This window comes from Lutra lutra, chromosome 1 (assembly GCF_902655055.1).
Source record: "Lutra lutra chromosome 1, mLutLut1.2, whole genome shotgun sequence".
Lineage (NCBI taxonomy): Eukaryota > Metazoa > Chordata > Mammalia > Carnivora > Mustelidae > Lutra > Lutra lutra.
Genome location: NC_062278.1, coordinates 189342942 through 189370832, shown reverse-complemented (window position 1 = coordinate 189370832; position 27891 = coordinate 189342942). Strand labels below are relative to the sequence as shown.

Here is a 27891-nt window from a genome sequence, read left to right as displayed (position 1 = left end):
AAAGAACTTAAATGAAATCGTGCAATATGTACTCTGTGGCATCTGGCTTCACTTGCATAGCACACTTCTTTTGAAGTTCATCCATGTTGCATGTTTCAGAGTTCGGTTTTTTGTTGTTGAGGGCTATCCAGTTGTATAAATATATCACAGTTTGTTTATCCAATCTCTTATAGCTAGACATATGTTTTGTCAGTGTTTGGCTATTAAAAAATTAGCAACTATGAGCATTCTTAAGCATGTCTTTGTGTGGGTGTTCGTTTTAACTGTTTTGGGCAGATACCTGGAAGTGAGGAAGAGGGGCCAAGTGTTTAACTTTTTTTTTTTTTTAAGATTTTATTTATTTATTTGACAGACCGAGATCACAAGCAGGCAGAGAGGCAGGCAGAGAGAGAGAGAGAGAGAAGGAATCAGGCTTCCCTCTGAGCAGAGAGCCCGATGTGGGGCTCGATTCCAGGACCTTGGGAACATGACTTGAGCTGAAGACAGAGGCTTTAACCCACTGAGTCACCCAGGCACCCCAAGTGTTTAACTTTTTAAGAAACTGCCCATCTGTTTTCTAAAGTGATTATACTGTATTATATTTCTACCGGCTATGACTGAGAGTTAATAGTTGCTCTGTATCCTTGCTAACACTTAGTATTGTCAGTCTTCTTACTTTTGTACTTACCTGATCTGATATGCATTCTTTTTGTTTCCTTGCCTTACTATATCTGCTAGACCCTGCAGTAAAATGTTAAATAGAAGTGGCAGCAGTGGACCTCCTTGTTGTCTCCCTAGTCTCAGGCAGGGGAAAGGATGAAGTCTTTTGCCAATAAGTATGGTGTCAGCTGTGTGCTTCCTATAGGTGTCCTTACACAGGTGGGAAAAGTTACTTACTATTGCTACTTTTTGTATTATAACGGTTGTTTAATTTTTCAGAAGTTTTTCGTGACTCTCTTGAGATGATCATGACTTTATTGTGTTAATGTGGCGAATTACATGGATTTTAGAATGATCAAACAACCTTGTATTCCTGGAATAGAGATCACTTTCTCATCATGTTTTATTATCATTTTCAGGTATTTCTGGACTCGCCTTACTAATATTTTGTTAAGAATTCTTACGTCTGTCTTCATGAAGAATATTGATCTGTAGATTTTTGTCAGAATATCTTTGGTTTTGGTGTCAGGGTAATTCAGGCCTCATAAAATGTGTTAGGACATGGTCTCTCTCTCTCTCTCTTTTTATTAATTTACTTATTTATTTAAATATTTTATTTATTTATTTGACAGGGATCACAAGTAGGCAGAGAGGCAGGCAGAGAGAGAGGAGGAAGCAGGCTCCCTGCTGAGCAGAGAGCTGACGCAGGGCTCAATCCCAGGACCCTGACCCATTCAGCTCATTTCTTATGTTACTTGCCCAGCCACTTAAAAGAAGGATTGGGGGGGGCAGGGCAGAAGACCTGAGAGAGTCCCTTGTGGCCCAGGATTTGAGAGTGGAGCAGGAGTGCCCAGAAAAGCCCATCTGTGCTCTGGAACTTCCGTGAGCGGATCAGAACAGGTATTGATCAGAACAGGCACAAAACTTACCCATATCCCAGGCCAAGGTTGGCTGCCGCTAATGGAGGTAGAAGTCCTTGCTCAGTTTTGTAATTATACTAGGAAAATGCCATCTGCCACGAGGGGAGTTGCTGGAAAAGAAAGCTGACGTGTTGGATTTCTGCAGCTCGTTACTAGGAAATGACCGATTCTACGTGGCATAGCCGGCAGCCTTCTGGTCGGCTGCTTTGGGGCCTCGTTGCAGGGCGTACTTGGTGGGGCACCTGGTGAGCTTGAGGTGACTGCTCAGGATTTAGGTTGGAGTGTTAGTGCTTCTTTGGAGAATTTCTGGTTGACCTCCTTTGTTAATTTTATGTCTGAGACGCACTTACTCTTGTGTGAATGTGGATGTGTGTTAGTGGTGAGGTGCACATTGGGGATATTAGTCTTTTGTCTTGCTCATTGTGAATATATACCCAGTTCTGTCAGTTGCCTTTTACTTTTCTCCAAGACCGTTGTGTTCCATATGGAGGTTTTATATTTTTACGTAGTATATCATTTCCCCCTCCATCCCCCTTATTTCTTTCTTTGCTTTTATGAAAAGGCCCGTATCGATATATTTCCTGAGGGATAATTTATATATTCTCCAGTGCACAGTTGTTCGGTGTACAGCTCACTGTGTTGTGCTTAACGTACATATCCCTGTGACCACTACCCAGTTCATGATAAGAAACTTTCATCACTCAGAAGCTCCTGGGCCCATCCTATTTCATGTTTGAATCCTCTCTCCCCTATTGTTAACTAACCACTGTTGTGACTTTCCTCGTCATCGATATTTTATCTGTTCCTGGCCTTCATGTGAATAGAATCACACATTGTGTGTTCTTTTTTTTAGGTTTTATTTATTTGACAGAGAGAGACTGAGCACAAGCAGGGGGAGCAGCAGGGAGAGGGAGAGGGAGAAACAGATTCCCAGTCCAGCCGGGAGCCTGATGCAGGCTTGATCCCAGGACCCTGAGATCATGACCTGAGCCGAAGGCAGACGCTTAACTGACTGAGACACCCAGGTGCCGCACCATGTGTTCTTTTTATCACCCTTTCTTCACGGAGATTCAGCCACATTTTATGTATAATTCTTCTTTAATTTGTTTTCTATTATCCCTTTATAGCAATATTCTGCAGTTTACACATCACTTCTTCTGTTGGTAGGTATTTGAGTTGTTGGCAGTTTTTGGTATTATGAATAAAGCTGATACGAACACTCTAGAATGTGATTTTTTGTGAGTTTAAGTACTCATTTCTCTTGTGTATATACGTAGGTAGGGGTAGAAATGCTGTGTCACAGGGTAAGATGTGTATTTAACTTAATTGATATGTTGAACTCTTAGCCAATGGGTTCAACTAGTTTATAACTCCCAAAAAAGTCATTTACTTGTTATTCTTCTCTTGTTGGAGAGATTGTTCTGTTTCACATATTTCTAGTGAAAATTCTGTTTTAAGTTCATCTTCAAACTGTAGCATCCACTCTAAGAAATACTGTTTTGTATAATTGAGTGACAAAAACCACCTCTGTGGAATGTAACAGTAGGTCAGGCCTAGTACCCTTAGCATATCTAAGTATTCTTAAAATACTGGTGTGTAGGAAAAGCCATATTCTGTTTCAAAGTCAGTATGTTCCTTTAACAACTTTATATTAGCTCATGTAAATTCTTTAGGGTGGGATAGAGAAGGTGTTGTCTGCAAAATTTTGTTGTGATTTTATTTAAATGTCCTGGTATAGAGGAGACTTTTTGTGTATGTTATTTAATTGATATTATATTTTTATTTTATATTTAAATGAAACTCCCCACTAAAATGGTTTATTCTTTCTTTAAGGATGTGGGAGAATAGTAGTCTGTTGTCTCTAAATTCCTCTCTTATGTGGAAATCTGGAAATCTGATTCTTAATGTATTTGGGACCTATAAGGCTGTTCGAGTCTTCTACTGACCTCCTGTAAGAAGGAAGCTATTCTTGGGCACTTGGGTGGCTCAGAGAGTTAAGCATCTGCCTTCGGCTAATGTTGCATTGGGCTCCCTGGTCAGTGGGGAGCCTGCTTCTCCCTCTCTCTCTGTCTGCTGCTCTCCCTGCTTGTACTCTCTTTCTCTGTCAAAAAAATATAATCTTAAAAAAGAAAAAAAGCTATTCTTGTGTTCACATCATGTGTACTAGGCTTCATGAGTGAAATGGTATGATTACAGAGGACTGTTGAGGAAATCTATGCCACAGGGAAAGGGTTGGCTGTTAATACTTACAGAATGGTTGAAGTGCTTAGAAAATCTCCAGATATCACAGAGAGGCTAGGGTTCTCCAAAGATGGGATCACCATCTCTAGTACTTATTAACATGGGACTGTTTCCACACTGGCTTAGACTCTGTAAATAGGTTAGCTTCACCCGGGGTCTCTATCCCCAATACCCCGTTTTATTCAGTGGTTTCTGTGCCTTTACCCCTAAACCCATAAAGACATTCTTTGTGGGAATGTCTTGTTCTCCCTTTCTCGCTCTTGGACATGCTAGCACTGACTCCTTATGTAGTGTCGTGGTAAGAACAACGGGAAGGAGCAAACTCTGTTGTTTCTTCACAGTGTCCACGCATCCATCTGGCCCATAACACAGATGCTGTAGTTGCCCTTGGTTCCTAACCAAGAAAGAACCCAGACTTTGCTTGTTCTCTTTTGTCTTGAGTTGCCTTGGTTTCTGGTAAGAAGTCTGCCTAGACTAGACTGGAGGAGAGTCTAGAGTAATGTGACATACCCACAGACCCATAGAGCCTAACCCCACGTAAAATGGAGCTTCACTGAGAAGGTTCCAAAGGCATGAGAGTCATGGCTCTTTAGGGGGTCTGCATCAGAAACACCAACCAGAAGAGAGGCGAGGCAGCAGTTGATAGTGCTGTTTTCTAGAGCTTTCTGAAGAATGGCACGTGTATGGTTTTGATGTAGCAAACCAAGGATTTAAATCCAGTACCTAGTGTTTGCTAGGCCCTATGTTAGCACATTCTACACTTAGAAACTTGTTGGATTAAAACCAGCATATATGTTTGAGTGTATAGTAAGGTTGAAGAGGCTTAATAATGAAATAAAATGAGACAACCCCCCCCCAAGGCAAACAAGGCTGCTTTACAGTATTATTTGTATATCAAGAGTCAAATTCTTGGTTAGTTCTGCATATTCAGCTCAGCTTTATAGCTTATACAAATAGAAAATGGATATTTCATCCGGTGTACATCACAGCAATATGTCTTAAAGGGTTTTGAATTTTTGGTAATTGACACTTATTCTCAAATAAATACTTAAGCCTTTGGTCTTTATGCTTGTACACCAACTAATATGTATCTCCCATCCCCACCTGTCCCCTTTCCCTGAGTTTCTGTAAGGTTTTTTTGCAATGTTAGTTGTTCGAGAACTTTCTTATTTGGGGGGTCAGAGTTGAACTGGAGTTACTAAACAACCCCACAGTGCCAGTGGCTCAGTTTCTTTTTTGCCTAGTGCAGAGGTAAGAATTGCACACACGTAGGCAAACCCAGTTCTCCTCTTTGTTATTAAACTAGTAGCTAAAATAGGATGGTTATCCTCCCTAGATCCAGGATCTGGCTTTCCTTATCAAGGGGCACGGCAGAACTGGTACTCAGAGAGGAACCTTCTTGAAATAAGGAGCTGCTTCTGTAGCTGTGTGTCCTGCAGGGAGGGGGACGGGTGCTCCACAGAACCAGTATCCACCAGTGTTCTCAGCCTTTTGAAGAAGGAAAGGCAGCCACCCCCACCTATACGCTCTTGTGCTTCAGGTGAGGTTCCGTTCAGCTGCTGTAGCGACTAGGCCCTGTGATCATCGTGGGTTATGGAGCCGGTCACTTTTATTCAGTAGAGAAGCATTGGTTAGGGTTAGTTCTTGAAACACTTTTTAAGAATGTTAGCCCTGGGGTGCCTGAGTGGCTCAGTGGGTTAAAGCCTCTGCCTTCAGTTCAGGTTATGATCCCAGGGTGCTGGGATCGAGCCCCACATTGGGCTTTCTGCTCAGCAGGGAGCCTTCTTCCCCCACCCTCTCTGCCTGCCTCTCTACCTACTTGTGATCTCTGTCTGTCAAATAAATAAATAAATAAATAAATAAATAAATAAATAAATAAATAAATATTTTTTAAGAATGTTAGCGCTGTGTGTTGTGCAAGACTGGTGAATCACAGACCTGTACCCCTGAAACAGATAATACATTACATGTTAATAATAAAAAATACTAAATAATAAAATTAAATAAGATTGGGGGGAGGGAAGAATGTTAGTTTGTAGGCTCCTTGAAGCCAGAGACCTTTTATTAGTCATCCTTGTATTCCCAGGGTCTGTCTTCCCTCTGGACATATTTTAATGGGTCTTCAGTAAGTGTTATTGATGTTAAAGGAGACTGGATTAGACTAAGACATCTAATTTCACAGATTGTTTTAATCATGCTGATCTCTCTCAGTATTGTGATGCTTTTGCATTCTTTCCACACCATTATTAATAGAATAGAATGAGAAGCCCTATTAAGATGCAAATTCAAAGACTGGCTTACTTCATAAAAAAAAAAAAAGTACTTCTTTTTGGTTGGAGTTCAACCCTTTTTCCTCTGAAATATTATTTGGTATGAAACACCACTCTGTGAGGCACTCGTGGTATGAATCAGTGTTAGGCCTTCAGTGATCTTAAACTCCGTGCCTATCGGCTAAGACCTTACCTACCAGGAAGTAGATCAGAGGTGGCTTATGTGTATTTCTGAACAGCTCAAACATTTTCAGATGGTTTGTTGTGTTGTACCCGAGTTTTTGCCTCCGAGAGACCACCAAAGAGCCAAGCACCGATGCAATCACAGGAGGGTTTATTTGACAAGCTTAAGCTTGGGCCCAAGTATAGCGGACATAGGGCAGTAGGGACTTGGACCCAGAGCTTAGTTAAGGCAGGGGTATTTATGGGTTCCTGTTACTAAAGCAGGGTGGGGGTCTCTGGAACCAAAGCAGGGTGGGGGTCCTTAGAACTAAAGTAGGGAGGAGCTTCCTGAAACTAAAGTAAAGTAAGGGAAAGTTCAGCCCTTGGGCACAGGGGTCTAGATGGCTGTACTTAAGCTAAGGCTAAACCTGAGGTGGGATGGCCTTAATTTTTCTTGGCCTCCACAGCTGCTATCCTGTGTTCTATAACAATGGAATTCTCAAAAATAGGCCACTTGTGTTTCCTGTTCAACACTCCTTCCATTCATGTAGAGTTCTGAAAGTCATCTACTGTATTACAAAAGTTTTACCTTGAAGAAAGATCAGTGTTCAAGAAATAGCTTAGGTGTATTATATTAAGAGTATTATACATTATTTAACCAATAAAAATTGCGTGTCATTAGAACACACACAGTTGTGTTTTGTTTCTCTCTCCAAGTTATTCTTTTCTAATTGTTTGCATTTACCTTTGTATCCTTGATTTTCCATTTGTTGTCTAAATGGCACCATTTAAAATGTTTTAATAAAACATTACCATTTCCTTATTGGATTATGAGAAAAGACTGTCTTTAAGGAAAAATTACCCTGTGAGCAGGTGATGTACAGTATTATTATCTTCTCTTGGCTAACCTCTTTTGAAAGCCAAAATATATACCAATTATTGTTGAGCTGCATTAGGATTAGTTACATATTGTAATCTGTTTGTAAAGTATGTAAAATGCTTCAAACAATGCCTGGCACTTAGTTAGCACTAAGAATTTGTCATTATTATTCTTAATCTTGATTTTAAAGATGGGAAGAATGGAAGCGAAGTGCCTTTTTTGATTTTACATCGAAATTCCGTATTGTCACTGAAATTCTCTATCAAAGATTGCCAATTTTTGTTATTTACTTTGCATGTATATCATAATTTGTTTTTACACATTTCCTCCTTTTGGGGTTTTTCTATAGTTTTTAAAAACTCTTCATTTTCTTAAAATTCTGCATACTTTTGTTAACCAAACAGTTTAGAAAGCATTCAAGTTAAATTCATCTAAGTGGTACTGAATTTGAAAGCAAAGGATTGTTTCTCCTGGGAACAAGCCATGTCATATGCCATTCTAATAATGACAAACTTTTGCAGTAAATTTGCTTTAAAAAAAAACAACAAAAAAACCCCTCTCCCTTCTTCTCATTCCACCCCCGCCCCCAAGAGTGAATGTTAGAATGTTAGTTAGACAAAATTAGGATGATTTTCCGTTAAGGCTTTTGAAGGATTTTTTTGTTATAGAGGAATTGAATATTTATTACATTTTGAAATTAAGTAAAATGAAAGAAGAAAACCACTAGAAGCCAATCTATTTTACTATTTTGTGACAGATTGTTCATCTTTATTTTTTTCCACTTTATTTTAATATTGACTGAGATGGAGATGAATCAGCTTCTAGAATTGGTCGCTTCCAGAGTAAAGCATTTTATCCTTCTGTTTTCCTATGCCTTTTCTGAGATCTGTTCATTTGCTTAAACATTTATTGAGAACCCCTTATATGCCAAATGTTGTTCTAGGAGCTTTGATTCATTAAGACACTCTACCCCACCCCAGCCCACCCAGCTCCCAGTCTTCCTGTGGACTCGACTTCAGGAGTTTTTGGTGAGTTGGTTTGAAAGACAGGGTGTGGTTTGTGAAGAAAGAAGAGCAGTCAGAGGGGCTGGAGGAGCTGAGGGAGGGGAGATGGGAAAACAGACTCCTGGCTGAGCAGAGCCCAACCTGGGGCTTGATTCCAGGACCCCAAAATCATGACCTGAGCCAAAGGCAGATGCTCAACTGACTGAGCCACCCAGATGCCCCTCTTGGTTAATTTTTTAGTTTTTTTTTTAGTTAGTTTAGGGTTTTTTTTAGTTAAGTTTATTATAATTTATAATTTCAATATATGGAACATTTTAAGGGGAAAGTCTCTTGTTAAAATGCTCATTACTGGAGTGCCTGGGTGACTCTGTCGTTTGAGTGGCCAACTCGATTTCGGCTTAGGTCACGATTTCAGAGTCATGAGATTGAGCCCCACATCAGGCTCTGTGCTCAGCGTGGGGTCTGCTTGAGATTCCGTCCCACCCTCTTCCTCTGCCCCTTCCCCTCTACTCTCTAAAATACATAAATCTTAAAAAAAAATTATAAAATGTTTATTATTGAGTGTTTATATTTATAGATAATTCAGTGGTATTTTATTTTGTAACTTCAGTCTCAAGGGTTTTCATTTTGAGCACTGTTAAAAATAGCTTTAATTATTTAACTAAATGTTTAACTGTTAGTCACTTTATTGACTCCTATTGTAGATGTGTAGGTTTTTTTTTTTAAATTTTTATTTTTTATTAACATATAATGTATTATTAGCCCCAGGGGTACAGGTCTGTGAATCGCCAGGTTTATACACTTCACAACATTCACCATAGCACATACCCTCCCCAATGTCCATAACCCAACCACCCTCTCCCTACCCCCCCCCCCCCCCCCCCCGCCCCCGGCAACCCTCAGTTTCTGTTGTGAGATTAAGAGTCTCCTATGGTTTGTTTCCCTCCCGATCCCATCTGGTTTCATTTATTCCTTTCCTACCGCCCAGACCCCCCCACATTGCTTCTCAGCTTCCTTGTATCAGGAAGATCATATAATAATTGTCTTTCTCTGATTGACTTATTTCACTCATAGCTGTGTAGGTTTAGCATATGTCCCAGATTTTATATTAGAAACCACTTAATTAAAATTTATCATGGAGGATTAAGAGTCTCTTATGGTTTGTCTCCTTCCCAATCCCATCTTGTTTCATTTTTTCCCTACCTACACCCCACAGCCCTCCACCCTGCCTCTCAAATTCCTCATACCAGAGAGATCATATGATACTTGTCTTTCTCTAATTGACTTATTTCTCTAAGCATAATACCCTCTAGTTCCATCCACGCCATTGCCAATGGCAAGATTTCCCCTTTGATGGCTGCATAGTATTCCATTGTGTATATATATCTCATCTTCTTTATCTATTCATCTATTGATGGACATCTAGGTTCTTTCCATAGTTTGGCTATTGTGGATGTTGCTGCTATAAACATTCGGGTGCATGTGCCCCTTTGGATCTCTGCTTTTGTATCTTTAGGGTAAATGCCCAGTAGTGTGATTGCTGGATCATAGGGTAGCTCTATTTTCAACTTTTCGAGGAATCTCCATACTGTTTTCCAGAGTGGCTGCACCAGCTTGCATTCCCACCAACAGTGTAGGAGGGTTCCCCTTTCTCTGCATCCTCGCCAACATCTGTCGTTTCCTAACTTGTTAATTTTAGCCATTCTGACTGGTATGAGGTGGTATCTCACTGTGGTTTTGATTTGTATTTCCCTGATGCCAAGTGATATGGAGCATTTTTTCATGTGTCTGTTGGCCATTTGGATGTCTTCTTTGCAGAAATGTCTGTTCGTGTCCTCTGCCCATTTCTTGATTGGATTATTTGTTCTTTGGGTGTTGAGTTTGATAAGTTCTTTATAGGTTCTGGATACTAGACCTTTATCTGATATATCATTTGCGAATATCTTCTCCCATTCTGTCAGTTGTCTTTTGGTTTTATTGAGTCTTTCCTTTGCTGTGCAAAAGCTTGATAGGGGATGGAAGGGTTGGGATAGGGTGGCTGGGTTATGGACATTGGGGAGGGTATGTGCTGTGGTGAGTGCTGTGAAATGTGTAAGCCTGATGATTCACAGACCTGTGCCCCTGAAACAAATAATACATTATATGTTAATTTTAAAAAAAAGTTAATCATGGGGACACCTGGGTGGCACATTTGGTAAGGATCTAACTCTTGATTTCAGCTCAGGTCATGATTTCAGAGTCATGAGATTGAGCCCCACATTGGGCTCTGTAGTCAGCGGGGAGTCTGCCTGAGATTCTCTGTCTCCCTCTATCTCTGCCCCTCCCCCCACTTTTGTTCTCTCTCTCAAATAAATAAATCTTTTTAAAAATGTTATAATTACAATGTGAAATAGAATTATCAAATAATATACTTTCTCATTTAAGGATGTTTTCCACAGGGGCAATAAAAGGCTGATTCTAGGCATATGGGCTTTAACATGTGTTTGAGAGGGGTCATCTTTATTCTTTGAGAAGAAAAAAAAAATACAGATTTTTTTTTCTCTCTGGTTACTATTGTGCTCCAAAATGCAAGTAAAATTTTAATAACCTTTATATCTTCATAATCTTTAACTTCTTTTATGTAAGGATTTTTTTATTAGCAGCTTTGTCAAGGTATAGTTTATATACCATTATAATTCCTCCTTTTAAGTGTACAAAGCAGTGCTTTTTAGTGTAATTATGGAGTTGTAATTTATAACACAATTGAATTCTTATTGCCCTCAAATGATGTCCACTTATGGCACTCTAGGGATAATTTGTCTTATTTTAAAAAAAGCTTAGTTGAGTATTATTTATTTTTTAATAAACTTTATTTAAAGCATTTATTTATTTATTTGAGAGAGAAAGTGAAAGCATGTGAAAGCATGAGCAGGAGGGCCAGAGGGAGAGATGGGGGTTGGGAGAGAGAGAGAGAAGCAGACTCCCTGCTGAGTGTTGCTGATGCAGGGCTCTGTCTCACACCCTGAGATGATGACCTGAGCCTAGATCTAGAGTTAGGACTGATTAAGCCACCCAAGCACCCCTAAACTGTATTTTTTAGAATAGTTTTAGATTTATAGAATTATAATACAAAATAATACAGAGTTACCATATTCTCTGTACCCTACTCTCCCTGTTATTAATATCATACTCGGTATGATATGTTTGTCACAATTAAGGAACCAGTATTGATAACCTTGTAATGAACTAAAATCTATAGTTTATTCAGGTTTCTTTAGTTTTTACCTAATGTCTTTTCTCTCTTCCAGGATCCCATCCAGGATATCACATTACATTTAGTTGTCATGTGTCTGTAGGCTCTTCTAGGTTGATACTTTTTCAGACATTTTTTGTTTTTGCTGACCTGGACAGTTTTGAGAGTTCTGGTCACCTCCTCTGGTTGTGAATGCCTCTCTCTCTCTCTCTTTTTTATTATTATATTTAATTAACATACTATTTTTTCTTTTTTTTTAAACTGTGCTTCACCTTTTTAAATTAAATTTTATTTTTTCAGTGTTCCAAGATTCATTGTTTATGCACCACACCCAATGCTCCATGTAATACGTGCCCCCTTAATTTCCTCCTTAATACATGAGGCTCACCCATCCTCCTCCACCCTGCTTCCCTCCAAAACCCTCAGTTTGTTTCTCAGAGTCCACAGTCTCTCATGCTTCGTCTCCCACTCTGATTTACCCCAATTCACTTTTCCTTTCCTTCTCCTTATGTTCTTCGTGTTATTCCTTATGCTCCACAAATAGGTGAAACCATATGATAATTGACTCACTTTGCTTGACTTACTTCACTCAGCATAATCTCTTCCAGTCCTGTCCATGTTGATACAAAAGTTGGGTATTCATCCTTTCTGATGGAGGCTCCATTGTATATATGGACCATATCTTCTTTATCTGTTCATCTGTTAAAGGGCATCCTGGCTCTTTCCACAGTTTGGCGATTGTGGTCATTGCTCTTATGAACATTGGGGTACAGATGGCCCTTTCTTTTCATTACATCTGTATCTTCGGGGTAAATACCCAGTAGTGTACAATTGCTGGGTCGTGGGAAGCTCTATTTTTAATTTCTTAAGGAATCTCCACACTGTTTTCCAAAGTGGCTGCACCAACTTGCATTCCCACCAACAGTGTAAGAGTGTTCCCCTTTATCCATATCCTCTCCAACACTTGTTGTTTCCTGTCTTGTTAATTTTGGCCATTCTAACTGGTGTAAGGTGGTATCGCAGTGTGGTTTTGGTTTGAATTTCCCTGATGGCTAATGACGTTAGCATACTATTTTTCTGACATCTCAGACTTTCTAAAATTGTATCCTACTTTATCCTTCTAGCTTTTTCTTTTTAAATTATCTAATTTTTTCACATATTCATGTAAATAAACAAAAACAGTGTCTAGGGATGATTATATCATACCTGCTATGGGTTGGGTTAAAAAAATTTTTTTGTTTGTTTTACCTCTTTACTCAACTTCCCCTCCCTCTGCCCACCCTCCATAATTCCAATTAATAACTTAATATGTATGTATTTGTGTGTGTGTGTGTGCGCGTGCGTGTATACTTTTGCTCCCACACTATCATAATTGTATCTAAATACAGTCTTTGTTTTGTGCTTTGTAAAAGGTGGCTTATGCGATCTATATTATTCCATGTTTTGTTCTTCTGCCTTAAATCTAGAGAAGTCTCTTCATGTCATCTGTTACAGTTTAATTCATTCTTTTAAGCGACTGCATTAACTATTCTGTGGTAGAGGATTGTTTTAATGTACCTAATGTACCTAACTCTTTCCCTATTGCTTCTAAGTGTCAGCCGATATGAATAGTTTTGTAGTAAACCTCCCTATACAGAAATGCTTTATTTCTGTACAATAAATTTCTTAGAGTGGGTTTGCTGTATCTGATATGTTTTTAAAATAGGTGTTTGTAGATTATAACATTCTTTAAAAGCTAGCAATTCACGCGTCCACCAGCAGTGTCTGAGAGGACCCTTTTCCTTGCATTTCTGTCTACAATAGAACAGGTTGTATCCATTTTGCTGTTCTTACTGATGTTAACTAGTACTTCCTTTGTAGTTCACTTTGCATTGACAGAGTTTGGGTGTGACTTATTTGTTGACGACAGTGGCCACTGGGAATTGCTTTTCTGTAAATTTGCCCCCTTTCTGTCCTCCTCCCCAGATACTCATCTTGTCAGTTAATAAGAGGTGTTTGTACTTGTAACTGTTAAATCTCTGTCTTGTATATTGGAAATATTTTCTCCAAATTTATTGTCTCTTGTTTTGCTTTTTGCATTATTTGCTGTAGAAATGGTTAGTTTTTTCATGTAGTAAATGTGTCTTCTCATTTATAGCTTCTGGGCTTAAGATCTCTGTTGTATAATGTACATATGTTCTCTTAGATTTTCTGGCAGCTTATTATTTTTTAATTCAAGTTCAATTTAGTTAACATATAGTGTATTATTAGTTTCAGGGGTAGAGCTTAGTGATTCATCAGTTGCCTATAATACCCACTGCTCATTCCATCAGGTGCCCTCCTGAATGCCCATCACCAGTTACTCCATCCCACTACCTACTCCCCTGGCAGGTTATTAACAAGACAGATTGTTTAACATTTAATCTGTGTGGTATTTACTTTTTGTGCTTGGAGTAAGACAGGGTTCTATTTTCTTCTAGTTTTCTGTAGTATATTATGCTAGCAACTTTCCCCATCTTTTCATAAGTTAAATTCTGACACATATTGAAAGTTACTGCTCTTGTTTTTAAAAATATTCGTGGTAAAAAAAATTTTTGGCTATGCATGGGCATTTATCCTTCTGTATAATTGTTAAGGTCAATATACAGCTTTTAAAAAGACAGCTTTATAATAGGAAGAATTAAAGTATATATTAAGCTTGGGAGAACTGTCAAGAATGCAGTGTAGTTTGTGCATTTTTTCAGATCTTGTTTGATGTCTTCTGATGGAATTTTATAGTTTTCTTTAGATATTATAGGTCATATCCCCCTCTTGTCAACTTTATTTCTGGGCATTTTTTAAGAAGATTTTTTTTTTTTTTTTTTTTTAGAGAGAGAGATCCGGGTAGGGGCAAAATGAGAGGGAGAGTGAGAACCTCAAGCAGACTCCCTGCTAAGCCTGGAACCCCACATGGGGCTTGGTCTCATGACCCTGAGATCCATGACCAGAGCCAAAACCAAGAGTTGGACAGTCAACCCTCTGAGCCAACCAAGTGCCCTTTACTTATTGTTTAAAGAAAAAAAATCCCATTTCTTCATTTTAATCTTTAAACTTAGTTTTTATGTCTGTCCTATTATTTTAAACATTTCTGTATCATTGTGTTTTATTTTAAACAGAGTATTTCTTTTACCAGAATATAACTAGGTCTTTTTTTTAATGGCATAATTTACTTTCTTCACCTGTTGTATAAACAGTTTTTCTTTTAACTTTCTTCATTTATTATATATTTTAACCTGTTGTTCCTTAACCTTTTCTTATTTTTGCTGGTTTTTTTTTTTAAGTTATTTTGGATTTCTTTTTTCCTTTCTTTCTTTTTTTTTTTTTTTTTTCTTTCTTTGGAATTTCTACTGTACGTTTCTATTCCATTAAGGGTTACCTTTTCTTTTACTTTTTCCCTGCACATTTTTGAGTATCTGCACTGTTTCCTGCCAGGTGCCAGGTATAGGGTTTGGTATCCATTTTTCTCTCAGTAGTTTTTAGAATCATTGCTCTAGCTTCTGATTTTGCAGGTGGGAAATTCTGGTAGCTCTCTGAGCTTTCCCTTCTGTAAGGAATATGTTCTTTCCACCTGCAGGCTTGTAAATTTTTTTCTTACAGAGTTCAGGCATTTACTAAGTTATGCCTTGGTTTGTGTCTAGAATAAAATGAGCTCTTTTAATCTGCAGATTGAGGTCTTTCTTTGGGCCAAGCAAAATATCTTCTGTTATGTATTTTTTTATTGCCTCACTACTATCTGTTCATCTTTTTCTGCTGGAACTGCTGTTCATCTCATTAGTTCTGTCCTCCAAGTCTCTTATCTCTTCTATCATGATTTCTCTTTTGTTGCTTTGAGCTATTTTTTCCATTTGATCTTTCAGATCACAGATTTGGACTTTTGCCATGATCCATTCTTTCCTTCCTTTAATCTGCTGTATGGTTTATTTGGAAAATTGTGCTTTTAGATGGAGGAAGGCTTCTCTCTGTTGCAGTTAAGTCTCCATCAGTTAGCCTATTATTTTTTCTGACCATTATTGGCCTCTTACTCTTCCAACATCTCTTTTTAGTTGTGGGTTTGCTCCCTTTGTCCTGGATGGTAACTGTCTTTCCAGATGCTCAACCTTGTTAGGTTTTGTCCTATTTTCCTTGTCAGCTCCTAAAGGCCCGGTTCCGGTCTTGGTCTCAGATGATTCAGGAGATCTGTCCCCCACCCAGGGGTCATCAGATCTCCACAGACCCAGCTTTTTCTAGAACGATTAGTTTACAGTTGTTGTTTCAAGGTTCCAAGAGGCTTGACTCTGGGTACTTGCCCAGTTCCTAGAAAAATTAAAGTCACACATTCCAGTTTCCTCCTAAGCCTTCAATTCCATTTAGCAATCTCCAGCAATCTTATCAGGCCTATATCTATTGCAACAAAGGGATTGAAAATGGTAGTGTGTGTTACACACGGGCAGTAGGGGTATTATGCTTACGTCATCATCTTCCTGGAATCTTTTTTGGCCCTGGATTTTTATTCTATCATTCACTTAATGGCTTTGGATATATGCTTTGGCCTAGACTTAACCAACAGTAAAGAGAAAAGCATTAGACATGGAAGTTGGAAGGTAATGTGGATAAATTATAGTTCTCCACTTTTGCTGTTTTCCTTGTAAGAGGGTTGAGTGATTTGCAGTGTCTCCCTGTCCCATAGTCAGGCTTGGTACTATGGTTTGTTTTAATCAGTGGAGCTGATGTGGAAGTGACGTATTCTAGCTCTGAATCAGAGGTATAACAACTTCCTCTCAGTTTCTACCTTTTGCCTTGAGAGTGGCATGTCCGAGTTGTGGTTCCTTCTGATCGGGTCTTAGAATCAGAAGGCACATGGAGCAAAAGCCACAGCCTCAAGGCAGCCATAGCCAACCTGTAGCTGTCATGTAATGTGAATGGAAGAAACAAGTTTGATGTATGCCACTGGGGTTTGAGGGTCGTTTTGGTAATGCATCACAATTAGTGGGTAAAATCTGGCCAAGTTTCTTGTTCCTCCTTTCATTAGGGAATATTTATTTTTATCCATCATTTTAAAAAGTCTGTATCAGACCCTATGGTTTATTTCCTGTCTCTCCTAATTATTCTCTTAATTGGGTCACATGCATAAAATGGTACTGTGGTTGGGGTCAGACACAAACTACCTGTGGGGAGTGTTCACAGTTACAGGACTCCACACATGTAACAGAACTGAGAATAAGGAAACCAGAAAACTAGGGGCAGTGCCTTGTCTCAGTTTATTATGATGCCTTAAACTCCACCCAGAATTACTCTTCTGGAAGCATGGCTTCTCTTTAATTGTACAAAGTAGATGATTTCTAGTTCTTACCACTTGGGCTTGAATGCTGTTTTCTGCTGGAAGTCAATAAGAGTTCACTCGAGGTACATTTGTAGAGTGGCTATGCGAAGCTTTTATTTCCTGGGATGTGTATATATGCGTTTATCTGACTTTTGATTTAACTAACAGATGAAACTAATGGCATCTGCTTTTGTATTTTATCTCTTTCGCATCTGATTGATACCATTTTTTTCCCCTTATCGATCTGCTCTCAGCACATTGTTCGAACAAATATTTGTAAATCAGTAGTGATAAAAGGAAAGAGTATTTATTGAACCATTTATTGAGCTGGATTTTACTCTAATTCTGCTGCCAGCCTTTTGGCCTACCTTCTCTTCCATTCCTTTGCTTTTCCTCCAGTCACTCATGTGATAAATAGTTACTGAGCCCCCTGTTCTGCCAAGCACAGGGATGCAGTGAGGAGAAAGGCAGACACACCTCTCCCTTCCTGCCCTTAGCAAGCTACCATCCTCTTCTCTTCTGCTCCGCAGCTCCTCCTCCTCTCTTCGGACCATTTTGTAAACTAGTCAGTGCCACACTACTGCTCAGCCTCCTTGTTGTCATTTTATGTTCATGGGGCTGCTTTCAAATATGTGTTTATTCCTACTGCATTATTCTGGGGAGGCTGGGGAGGGGAGTCCCCAAGAGAGGAAGGTAGGTAGGTGGGGGAGGGAGCAAGGGAGTGAGGGAGCCACCTACACGGCCTAACCACGATGCAAACCTCTTTTTATTTCGTTATCATTCTTTCCAGTTATAATTCTGCATAGATGCCCAAAGGATATAGCTGAACAGATAATTCAAATATTAGGTGAGATGTTTATTGCTCTTGGCTGGTCTTTTAAATGTTATCTTTTTATTTTATTTGTATTTTTTAGAGTTTGGGAAACCAGCAATTAGAACATCTTTATTACTAAAAAACAGATTGCTTCGGATATGAGGAAGACCCAGAAAATAAGCATGTGCCTCAGTTAACGAGGACAGTTGGTAGAATAATAAATAATCTGCCTTCTCTTGTAGGAGTGCTTGAGGGGTTGCTTACAACTTTTTCCTTTTTTGCTTTCTGAGCTAAGAGCTAAGCCGGGCTGACTGAAAGGGAGGGATGGAGTCATAGGCGGGAAAGCCAAGCGACTATACGTGTGAATGCTGTTCTCAGCCACAGAAAAAAATCTGAAGAACAACCTGATTATGTTTTGTAAGGGATTAAAGTTGCATGCAAATTCCAACCGAAAACATCTGTTTCCTGACCCTATGCCAGAGTTCTAACATCTTGACAGGAATTCTGGTTGTGAAATTTCTGAGTCTTAAGCACCTCTCTCAACTACTCTCGGCTGTTTTCTTAGAAGGCTTAAATCAACACAGCTTAGCATATTGGAAATGACTCTGAAGAACCGAAAAGGAACTTCTTCCTTTGCTTCTTACACAACAGAGGAGAAGTTCAGGTTTCATTAATAAGAATCACACTAATTGCTGAGTGATCCTGGTAAGAATTGTGGGGTGATCCTCACAGTTCATTAAAGAAGCCAATGAAAATAAATTGCATCGTGAAGGAATCAGTCAGTATATATGTGTCTGTATGTATATGTGTGTGTGTTTATGTAAAGATAGTTTTTTTGGGGGGGGGGGCACCTGAGTGGCTCAGTGGGTTAAGCCTCTGCCTTCGGCTCAGGTCATGATCTCAGGGTCCTGGGATCGAGCCCCGAGTCAGGCTCTCTGCTTGGCAGGGAGCCTGCTTCCCCCTCTCTCTGTCTGCCTGCCTCTCTGCCTACTTGTGATCTCTCTCTCTGTCAAATAAATAAATAAAATCTTAAAAAAGAAAAAGATAGTTTTTTTTTAACTTTCTTGCACTAAATGGAAAACCTTTTTTTTTTTTTAAGATTTTATTTATTTGACAGAGATTACCAAGTAGGCAGAGAGGCAGGCAGAGAGAGAGGAGGAAGTAGGCTCCCTGCTGAGCAGAGAGTCCCAGATGTGGGGCTTGATCCCAGGACCCTGGGATCATGAACTGAGCTGAAGGCAGAGGTTTAACCCACTGAGCCATCCAGGTGCCCCTAAATGGAAAACTTTTAAAAGCATTTCTAACTTTATTTCTTAAGAATCCCAATTGACAAAAATAGTTCCTCTTTTTTAGATAGGGCACAACTTACATCTACCTATGACCTCAGAATTACATTTTACTTAGTCATGGTAATTCTTGGTACCATAATCCCACCGTGGAAGCAATGTTTACAGACCTCTGGAGGCAGGATTCAACCTTAATGCAAGTATTGAACATTTGCCTAGGAGTGTGGAATAGTGTGTTAGAATCACTTCTGGCAGTGTAAAAGCCAGTGAAATTTTATGATTTTTTCATTTTGATTGATTTGGTAAATTAAACTTGATACCTAAAAGATGATTTCTTTGTGTCCTGAGAGACCTGAATGTTAACCCTGGGCGTTTTTAAGGATGATTGTGCTAATGAAGGGTTAATGTTGGGCCTTCATCTCCTAATCCTGTTATCATAGGTTTATCTGTTATCATAGGTTTGTTCAGTCTGTGGGATATGTCTAGAATCCGCTGTGTATTACAAATGTTAAGTAAACAAAAGTAGTGTTTTATGAGAAAAATTAGAAAATAAATCACCAGGAGATGAATATTGTGAAATATTATGCATTGGTCAGAAATGATAGATTTATATTAACGAATATGGTAATATTTCTTTGATATTGTTTAGAAGAAAAATCAAATTTTAGAACTCTGTATATTAATGTTCAATGAAAAAACCCAAACCAAAACAAAGTATGTTGGGATAAATGAGAAGATACATCTCAAATGTCAGTTAGGTTTGGTTAAATGGAGGTTAAGGAGCTCACTTTGACCTTGTGTTTTAGGCTTCTATGTATGAATTTTAAGAATGAGAATGTAATCATGCTTTACCTGTACACATTTTTTGTTATGGGAAAATTAAAATATACACAAGGTGAATGGAATAGTATAAGGAAGCCTAAGTGCCCATCTCTAGGCTTCAGCAGGTATCTGTAGTCTGCCATTTTTGCTCAGCTGTATCACCACTTGCTCTACTTGGATTACTGTTTTATTTTTTATAATATACTTTTAGATTAAATTTGTATCCATTGAAATGCACAAATGATAGTTGTATACTTTGGAGGGGTGGATATACTCATGTAACACACATCACTATTATGATACTGAGTATTTCCATACCCTAGAATGTTCTCTGGTATTCCATCCCAGTCAGTCTGCCTACCTGGGATAGTTTTGCCTTTTCTTAGAACTTTATCTAAAAACGACCATACAGTATGAACTCTTTTTATGTCTGGCTTCTTTTGCTGAGCAGACCAGGTGTGAGGGACATTAACGTCATAGCAAGTGTCCGTTGTTCTTTCCCCTTTATTGCCAGTATTCTACTATATGACTATACCACACTACATATGGCCTTTCTTTTGTTGATGGACAGTAACTGTTGTGATTAAAGCTGCGCTGACATTCATGGCACTTTAATTGTGGACCTATACTGTCATTGCTCTTGGATTAATACCTAGGGGTGGAATTTCTGGATCAAACAGCAATGTAGCAAATCCCTTTTGGAAGTGATTGTCCTATTTTAAGTTCCTACCAGCAACACAGTGTTGTGATTGCTATACATCCTCACCCTTATTTGGTTTTGTCAGTCTTTCTGATTTCAACTTACTACTGATTGTACAGTGGCTTATCATTGTGTGCATTTTGAAAAATAGTTTTTAAATTGTCCTAAAATAGACAAAACAGGGGCACCTGGGTGGCTCGGTCGTTAAGTGTCTGCCTTCGGCTCAGGTCGTGACCCCGGGGTCCTGGGATCAAGCCCTGCATTGGGCTCCCTGCTCCATGGGAAGCCTGCTTCCCCCTCTCCCACTCCCCCTGCTTGTGTTCCCTCTCTCTCTCTCTCTGTCAAATGAATAAATCTTAAAAATAAAGTAGGCCAAACAGAACACTTGTCACTTTAACCACATTAAGTGTGCACTTCAGTATCATTCACACACTAGTGCAACTCTACCTGTTGCCTGGTCCCAAGATGTTTTCAACACCCCAGACAGAAACTCTGTACTCATTGAGTAAGAACTCCCCGCTGCCCTCTCCCCCCAGTCCCTGGTAACCCCTAATTTAGTTTCTGTCTTTACGAATTTGCCTATTTTAGATATTTCATATAAGTGTGATGATACATTATTTGTCCTTTCGTGTCTGGCTTATTTTACCTACTATGATCTTTTCATGGTTCACCCGTGTTGTAGCCTGTGTCAGAACTTTAGTCCTTTTTATGGCACAGTAATACCCCATTGTATGGGTAACACCCATTTTATTTTTTTGGTTTATTTATTGATGGACACTTGGGTTATTTGGTTATTGTGAATGATGCTGCAGTGAAGATTGGTATGCAAGTATCTGTTCGAGTTCCAGAGTTGAGTTATTTTGCCTCTATACCTAGGAACGGAATGCTGCATCGTATGGTAATTCCGTGTTTAGCTTTTTGGGGAATCACCAGCCTTTTTTCTCAATGTGTTTTAATTAACATTCCCCTGATGATGAATGAATTTGAGTATCTTTTCATTTGCTTATGTTAGAAATTTGTGTATATATTTCTATGTGTAGAGCTTGTGCAAGTCTTCTGTGCATTTTTAAAATTGGATTCTCCCCCCCCTTTCTTTAGTTAATAAGGTTTGAAAGTTCTATATTATGAATAGAAGTCCTTTGTCAGACATGTTTTGTGAATATTTTCTTTCACTGTGGCTTGCCTTTTCATTAATAGTACCTTTTAAAAGTTTTCAAAAAGTTTAATTTGGTAAAATACATGTAACATTTATCATCTTAAACATTTATAGGTATACAGTTCAGTTGTGTGAAGTATTTTCACACTGTTTTGCCACTGGTCTCCAAAACTTTCATCTTGCAGAACTGAAACTGTGTGCTTATTAAACAAGAACTCTCCATCTCCTTATTCTCCCTGTCTCTAGGCAACCACCATCCTGCTTTCTGTTTCTATGAATTTCACTACTCTAGCTTCTTCACATAAGTGGAATCAGACAGTATTTGTCATTTTGTGACTGGCTTATTTCACTTAGTATAATGTCCCCAAGGCTCATCCATTCTGTAGTGTTTGTCAGAATTCCCTTCTTTTTAAGGCTTAAAAATACACATGCACACACACACCACATTTTCTTTATCCATTCATTGATGGACGCTTAGTTTGCTTCATTGCTGCTGTGAACTGGAACGTACAGATACCTCTCTCAGACCTTACTTTCAGTCATTTTGGGTATATACCCAGAAGTGGAATTGCTGGATCATATATGATAATTGTTTTTTAATTTTTGAGGAACTCTCTGTTGTTTTCCAAATGGCTGCATCATCATACATTCCCAACAACAGTGTGCAAAGGTTTCAATTTTCTCCATATCCTTGTCCATACATGTTTCTTTCTTTCTTTCTTTCTTTCTTTTTAATTTCCTACTGGATATGAGGTGATATTTCATTGTGGTTTTGATTTACATTTCTAATGATTAGTAATACTGAACATCTTTTCATATGGTTGTGGGCTATTTATATATCTTTTCATCAGAAATGTCTAGTCAGGTCCTTTGTCCATTAAAAAAATTAGGTTTTGTTGATGTTGAGCTATAGGAGTTTTAAAAAAATATATATTCTGATTTTTTTTTTTTTTTTTTTTAGATTTTATTATTTAGAGAGAAGGGTAGTATGGGCAGGGGGTGGGGGCAGAGGGAGAGAGAGAATCTCAAGCAAACTCCTGCTGAATGTGGAGCCTGAAGTGGGACTCGATCTCACAACCCTGAGATCATGACCTGAGCCAAAATCAAGAGTCAGGTGCTTAACCCACTGAGCCACCTAGGTGCCCTTGTTTGGTCACTTTTAGTACATTAGTCCTATAAATCTTTGGTTAACTTTTTTCCTAAATTCAATTTTAATTCACCTTTAAGCAGATTTTTTTTAAAGCATTTGTTTTTCACTAATTTGCTGCTAGTAATTAGGAATTCTATTGATATTTTTTTGTATATTGATTCCTTAAGATTTTTTAGAATTTTCAGCATGGCTAATTGTCATTTGTGAATAAGGACTTCTTTCCAGTTTTTATGCTTTTTGTCCTTTTTTTTGTTTGTTTTTGTGCCTGATTGCACTGACTAGACCCTCCAGTGTAGTGTTGAATGGAAGTGAGTATCTTTGCGTTGTTAATGATCTTAAGAGGAAAACATTCAGTCTTTCACCCTGAAGAATGGTGTTAGCTATGGATTTTTCAGGAGTCCTTTATCAGATCGAGGAAGTTCCCTTGTGTTCTTATCTTCATGAGATTTTTTTTCAGGAGTAGCATCAAATATATATACTTTCCACTTTGTAAAAACAGTGAAACTTGTTTTTAGGACTTTAGATGTATAGTGGACCATGGATTACTTTGACATTGCTCTTATCTTCGCTGTATCATGGTGCCGTGTGACTGGCCCACTCATATGTACATTGATGTCCTGGGAGTGCCTTCCACCCAGACACAATTCCTGTGACGATTCTGTAGAATGCAGAGAAAGAAAATCAAATCATTACCTTCAGTGCTAACATTTATTGAGGACTTGCTGTGCCCAGCACATGGAATTAGTGATTGGTGATATCCTTAGAGCTCCTGGCTGAGTTCTAAAAGATTTGCTCAAGAGTCAAACCACTTACACACATCTCCTTTTCTGTATTAGATTTTGATACTCTTTTGTCTATTTTGTGCTTTTTTTTTTTTTGAAAAGGTATTTTAGGACTTTCTAATATCTCTTATAAACATAAGGAATAATTCACTGTAAATTTTCCCTACTTTTATGTTAATGTTACAAAAAAATATCAATAGAATTCCTAATTACTAGCAGCAAATTAGTGAAGGTAGACATTCTCTTCTCCAAACACAGTGTGTATAAATGGATTATGGTTGTTCGATTGAAAAATCAGTATATATTGACTGTTGGAATTCTTTCCTGTCCTGTCAAATGCTAGCAGACCAGATTTGAATGGCTCTCACTTGTTTAATTTTGAATTTTGGAACAATAGTCACTTAGGAGTACCAGGTTTTTAGGTCTTCAACTTGGTTTGTCCTTCGTTAACCCTGGGATTGAATGGGAAAAGGCACAGTGTGTTTAAGAGGAGAAGGGCTTTGTTACCGATGCAGCACTGAAGTGGAAAACCCTAAATGAATCACAGAAGTTTTGACACTGTAATGCAATAAAAAGGGGACATCTCCGTGGGTCACTTGTAGGATCCCTTGAAAATTGGAACAGGCCAGTTCTTGGGCGATGGCAGGCCTACCAATCCCATGCTATACTTCAAACCCTTTCTTATTCGAGGTCTTAGCAAAAAGTTTCTGTTTTGTTTTGTTTGTTTTTTTGTCTCATTGCTAGGGAATTTGGGGTTATTTCTGCCAAGGAACAATGGGTTTCACAGCTTTTTTAAAAATATACTTTCTTGTTCTTATGCTTTCTAGAGCATTCATGGTAGCGTGTTCATTGTGGCTTCTAATCAAGTCTTATTTTTAAAATGTTGATATTCTAATGTGATTTTTCCATTGAAAAATAGAATTTTACAGATAAGTAATGCCTTAGAAATAATATCTTTATATCCCCTTTGTTTGTTAAAAACCACTTCATTATTTTTTAAGAACCGTAAGGTTACGGGCACTTGTTTTAAGATCACTGGGTTAAAAGCATTGATTGGCTTCAGTGATGAGTCTGGTCCAATAGTTAGAGAGGTAAAGCATGTTCATAATGTAATTTTGTAAATTCTTTATTTCATTAGTAATGCCCAACACGTCATTCCCTTTCTCACCACACCTATATTAATTTTATCTAGTGCGCATGGAATCCTCACATGCACCATTGTACAGCATTATTGCTGTGTTTATTACTAAGTGGAATCCATGTTGAATTTTAGCAGGTTTTTCCCCCCTCTGCATCTGCCTCTTTGATGGTAGCTGGGTTTACTGCTGCTCACTTATTAGTGCCCTGGGTTGTAACAACCTTATTAAAACAAAATATCTTAAATGGAGGCATTAAAAAGGTCACAACAGTGAGCCATTTTGTAACTTTGGGTGCAATAAAAGGAGTGTGTTGTGTTTTGGAATATAAGACCTCTGAGTGCTGCTATTCATTTTCTTCATCTATAAAACATTTTAGAATAACAGCTTACATCTGTTTGGGGTTTAAAATTCCGCATTTTGAAGAAACATCACTGTTATGTAACTCCAAACCAGACACGGGGCGGGAGCTCGCTCTTTGACAGGCCCATGTTCTGTAGAAGTTGGGAGAAGTGTTTGTTTAAGCCGTGGAGCCATACTTGCTGGCAGTGCTCCTTCCACATGTGTGGAACACATTTTCATTATTGTTTCTTCGTCTTGTAAATGACAGAAAGCATTCAATAGGATTTTGACTTGAGGAATATTTGAAAAATTTTATCCGTCAGGAGTTTATCTTACGAGGGATATTTCACTACCAGAAACCAGAAATAAATTTAATTATTTCGAGCATTTACAGTGCATTTAATTACCTTAGACTGTCAGTTAATCTCGTTTTAGAGAGTAAAGCTGGGATTTACTGTCGGCTCACTTTTTAAGATAAATACCCTCTGGAATAGTTGGGCCATTCCAACTGTGTGATTTTTAAATCACTTCTTTAAATTTGAAGGAACAGTTTTATGAATAGCTTTTCATAGAGGAAAATGGGCAAAATTGGCAAAAATGTTCGTCTACGGGATTCAAAATCCAATATTATTAAGTACTAAAAAAGTGCAGATAACATTTCACAGGTTATTTATATTTATATTTATTTATATTTAAAGATTTATTTATTTGAGACAGAGAGAGAGTGCATGCCACCAGGGGTGGGTGCGGTGGGGCAGAGGGAGAGAGAGAGAGAGAGAAATCTCAAGTAGACTCCCTGCTGAGTGAGGACCCTGATGTGGGGCTAGATCCCAGGACCCTGAAATCGTGACCAGAGCTGAAACCAAGAGTCGGATGCTTAACCAACTGAGCCACTCAGGCACCCCTGGTTATTTTAATCACGAAGTAAGGAAAGCTACCACGGACCATTACAATAAGGTATAAGGCCTTTTTTCATCTTATAAATATGAAATATTTACATTCTTGTTAAAATGTGATGAATTTACATCCAGGAGGGGAGAGTACAAAGAAAATCAAAGTCATCTATAATCCTAGTACCTGTTAGTCCTCTTGGATGTGTTATTATATACTATATATATATATTTTTTTTTTTTTGAAATTTTGAAAACCTTTTAGAAAACTATTATACTGTCAGTTTGGGGGGTATATATAGTTAATTTAATTGAACTTTAGTTTCAGAATGGACTTTCTGTCAGAAGCTTTCACATTTTGGTGACAAAAACACTAAATTTCACTCCTCTTGTGGAATTTTGCATGTAGGGTGGGGTGCTGCCTACTGTGAAGACAGCAAACCGTAGACTTCTCTGAGATTCTACTTTGTCAGCCTAGACTAGACTATTGCCATTGATTTTTTTTCTCTTACTACCATTTCCTACCTGAAGGGAAGACAGATTTTTTTTTTCTGTGTCCCCTCTCAAGCTCAGGACCATCATTCGCTCCAGCAGACTAAGACAGATGGTGCTAGACTTCTAATTTGTGATTCAGTATAGATGCTTCAGAAGTAATTTAATGCCCTTGGTTCGTGTGAATGTCCATTAATGCCTTCCAAATCGTGGTCTCTAGCGCACACACGCTTCAAGCACTCACACACCGTATGCACGTCGATAACATTCAGAGTCCGGGTTTTACTTTCCCTGGCAGCTGAGCTGAACACAGAGAACAGGGGCGGGGCCGGGGCCTGCTCAGAGCAGCATGACTCGCACGGCCCTTTTGGCCAGGGACTGGATATCACAGAGGCAAGTGGGTGGTATTGAGTGGAGTTCGGGTATTTTGTCTTGGGAAATAGGGAGGTGCGGTTGCGGTTCTGTCTTCAAATTTTAGAAGATGTCCTAGGAAGCAAATAGAGTCTACTGGGGGTGAATTTATGTTCAGATAAATGAACTTAGATGTCTTCTCGGTAGAGTAGTAGACAGGCCCTGGAGTCAGGTTGTCCAGGCTTCATAGGGTGTCTTTTACACCCTGTCCCCGCACCTTGTCTTCCATCTGTAATGTGGGGATAGTGATCATACCTAACTGTCCTACAGGGCGCTGGAGAGGCATGGAATAAAGCTCCGGAAGTGCTCATTAGCACAGGGCCCGATGCATGAGAAGGGTTTGGTAGTTCTCGCTCTTCTGTTAACCAGCTGCCTGCAGATACTCTGCCCGGTGTGCTCAGGGTCCTTAGCATTCATCCCCTTTGCCACTCCTCTCCCAGCTTACCCTGGGGACCCCACTGGCCCGCTTGTGCTCTTGCACTCCTTACCCACGCTGCACTGGCTCTTCTGTACCTCTGTGCCGCTTTCTCAGCCTCCTCTTCTAAGTGTCTCCTCCTTTTTCTTTCCTGCCTGCTCCATCCCTCCCCGTGCCTCCCCTTTCTAAGTCTTCCTTACTGTTCTACTGCTCCCCTCCCCTACTCCTTCCCTTTCCCTCTCCTTCTCTCTGTCCTTCTCTCCCTCTCTGCCCCTTTTCTCCCTTTTCACTCCTCTGCTCTCCCTTCTCTTCTTCCTTCCCTTCTGCTCCTTCTCTCCCTCTTCCACTCCCTCCACTGTCTCCTCCTCCCTCACCCTGATCCTTCTACTTCCCTCTCCCCCTTCGTCTCCCTCCTTCTCCCTGTTTCTGTTTCAGACTCTAACACTTGGCCTCCTAAGGAGTAGACAGCTCTAGCTCTTCAGCAGAAAAATGTCAGGTCTTTAAAGTCTTTATTGCTTATGATAGGAAATATTTATTTTGTCATTTTGGTAGCCAGATCTCTGTATCGTGCTTCTCTTTTTGTTTCAAAAGGGATTTGCACCATCATTTTATGTCTCTTGGGCTCAGAGAGTTCATAGAAGTCTACAGGCAGTTGCCGCTTAACTTTTTTTTTTGAAAACTATGTCTACTGTACCTATAAATTTAATGTTAGCTTTATTACATACATAAAGTCAAAATGAACTAAGGTTTCTGAATAGTAATTATAGGTTCATGATAGTAGTCGTAGGCAAACTGATCTTTCCTACCTAATTTATTTGATTTTTTTTTCT

General features: G+C 38.9%; 1 protein-coding gene across 3 annotated transcripts in view; it reads left to right on the top strand.

The window, feature by feature from the left end:
- The window catches only part of SLC25A26 (solute carrier family 25 member 26), a 133011-nt gene that overhangs the window by 77962 nt on the left and 27158 nt on the right, over positions 1 to 27891 (top strand). The gene's annotated exons all lie outside the window — the stretch shown is intronic.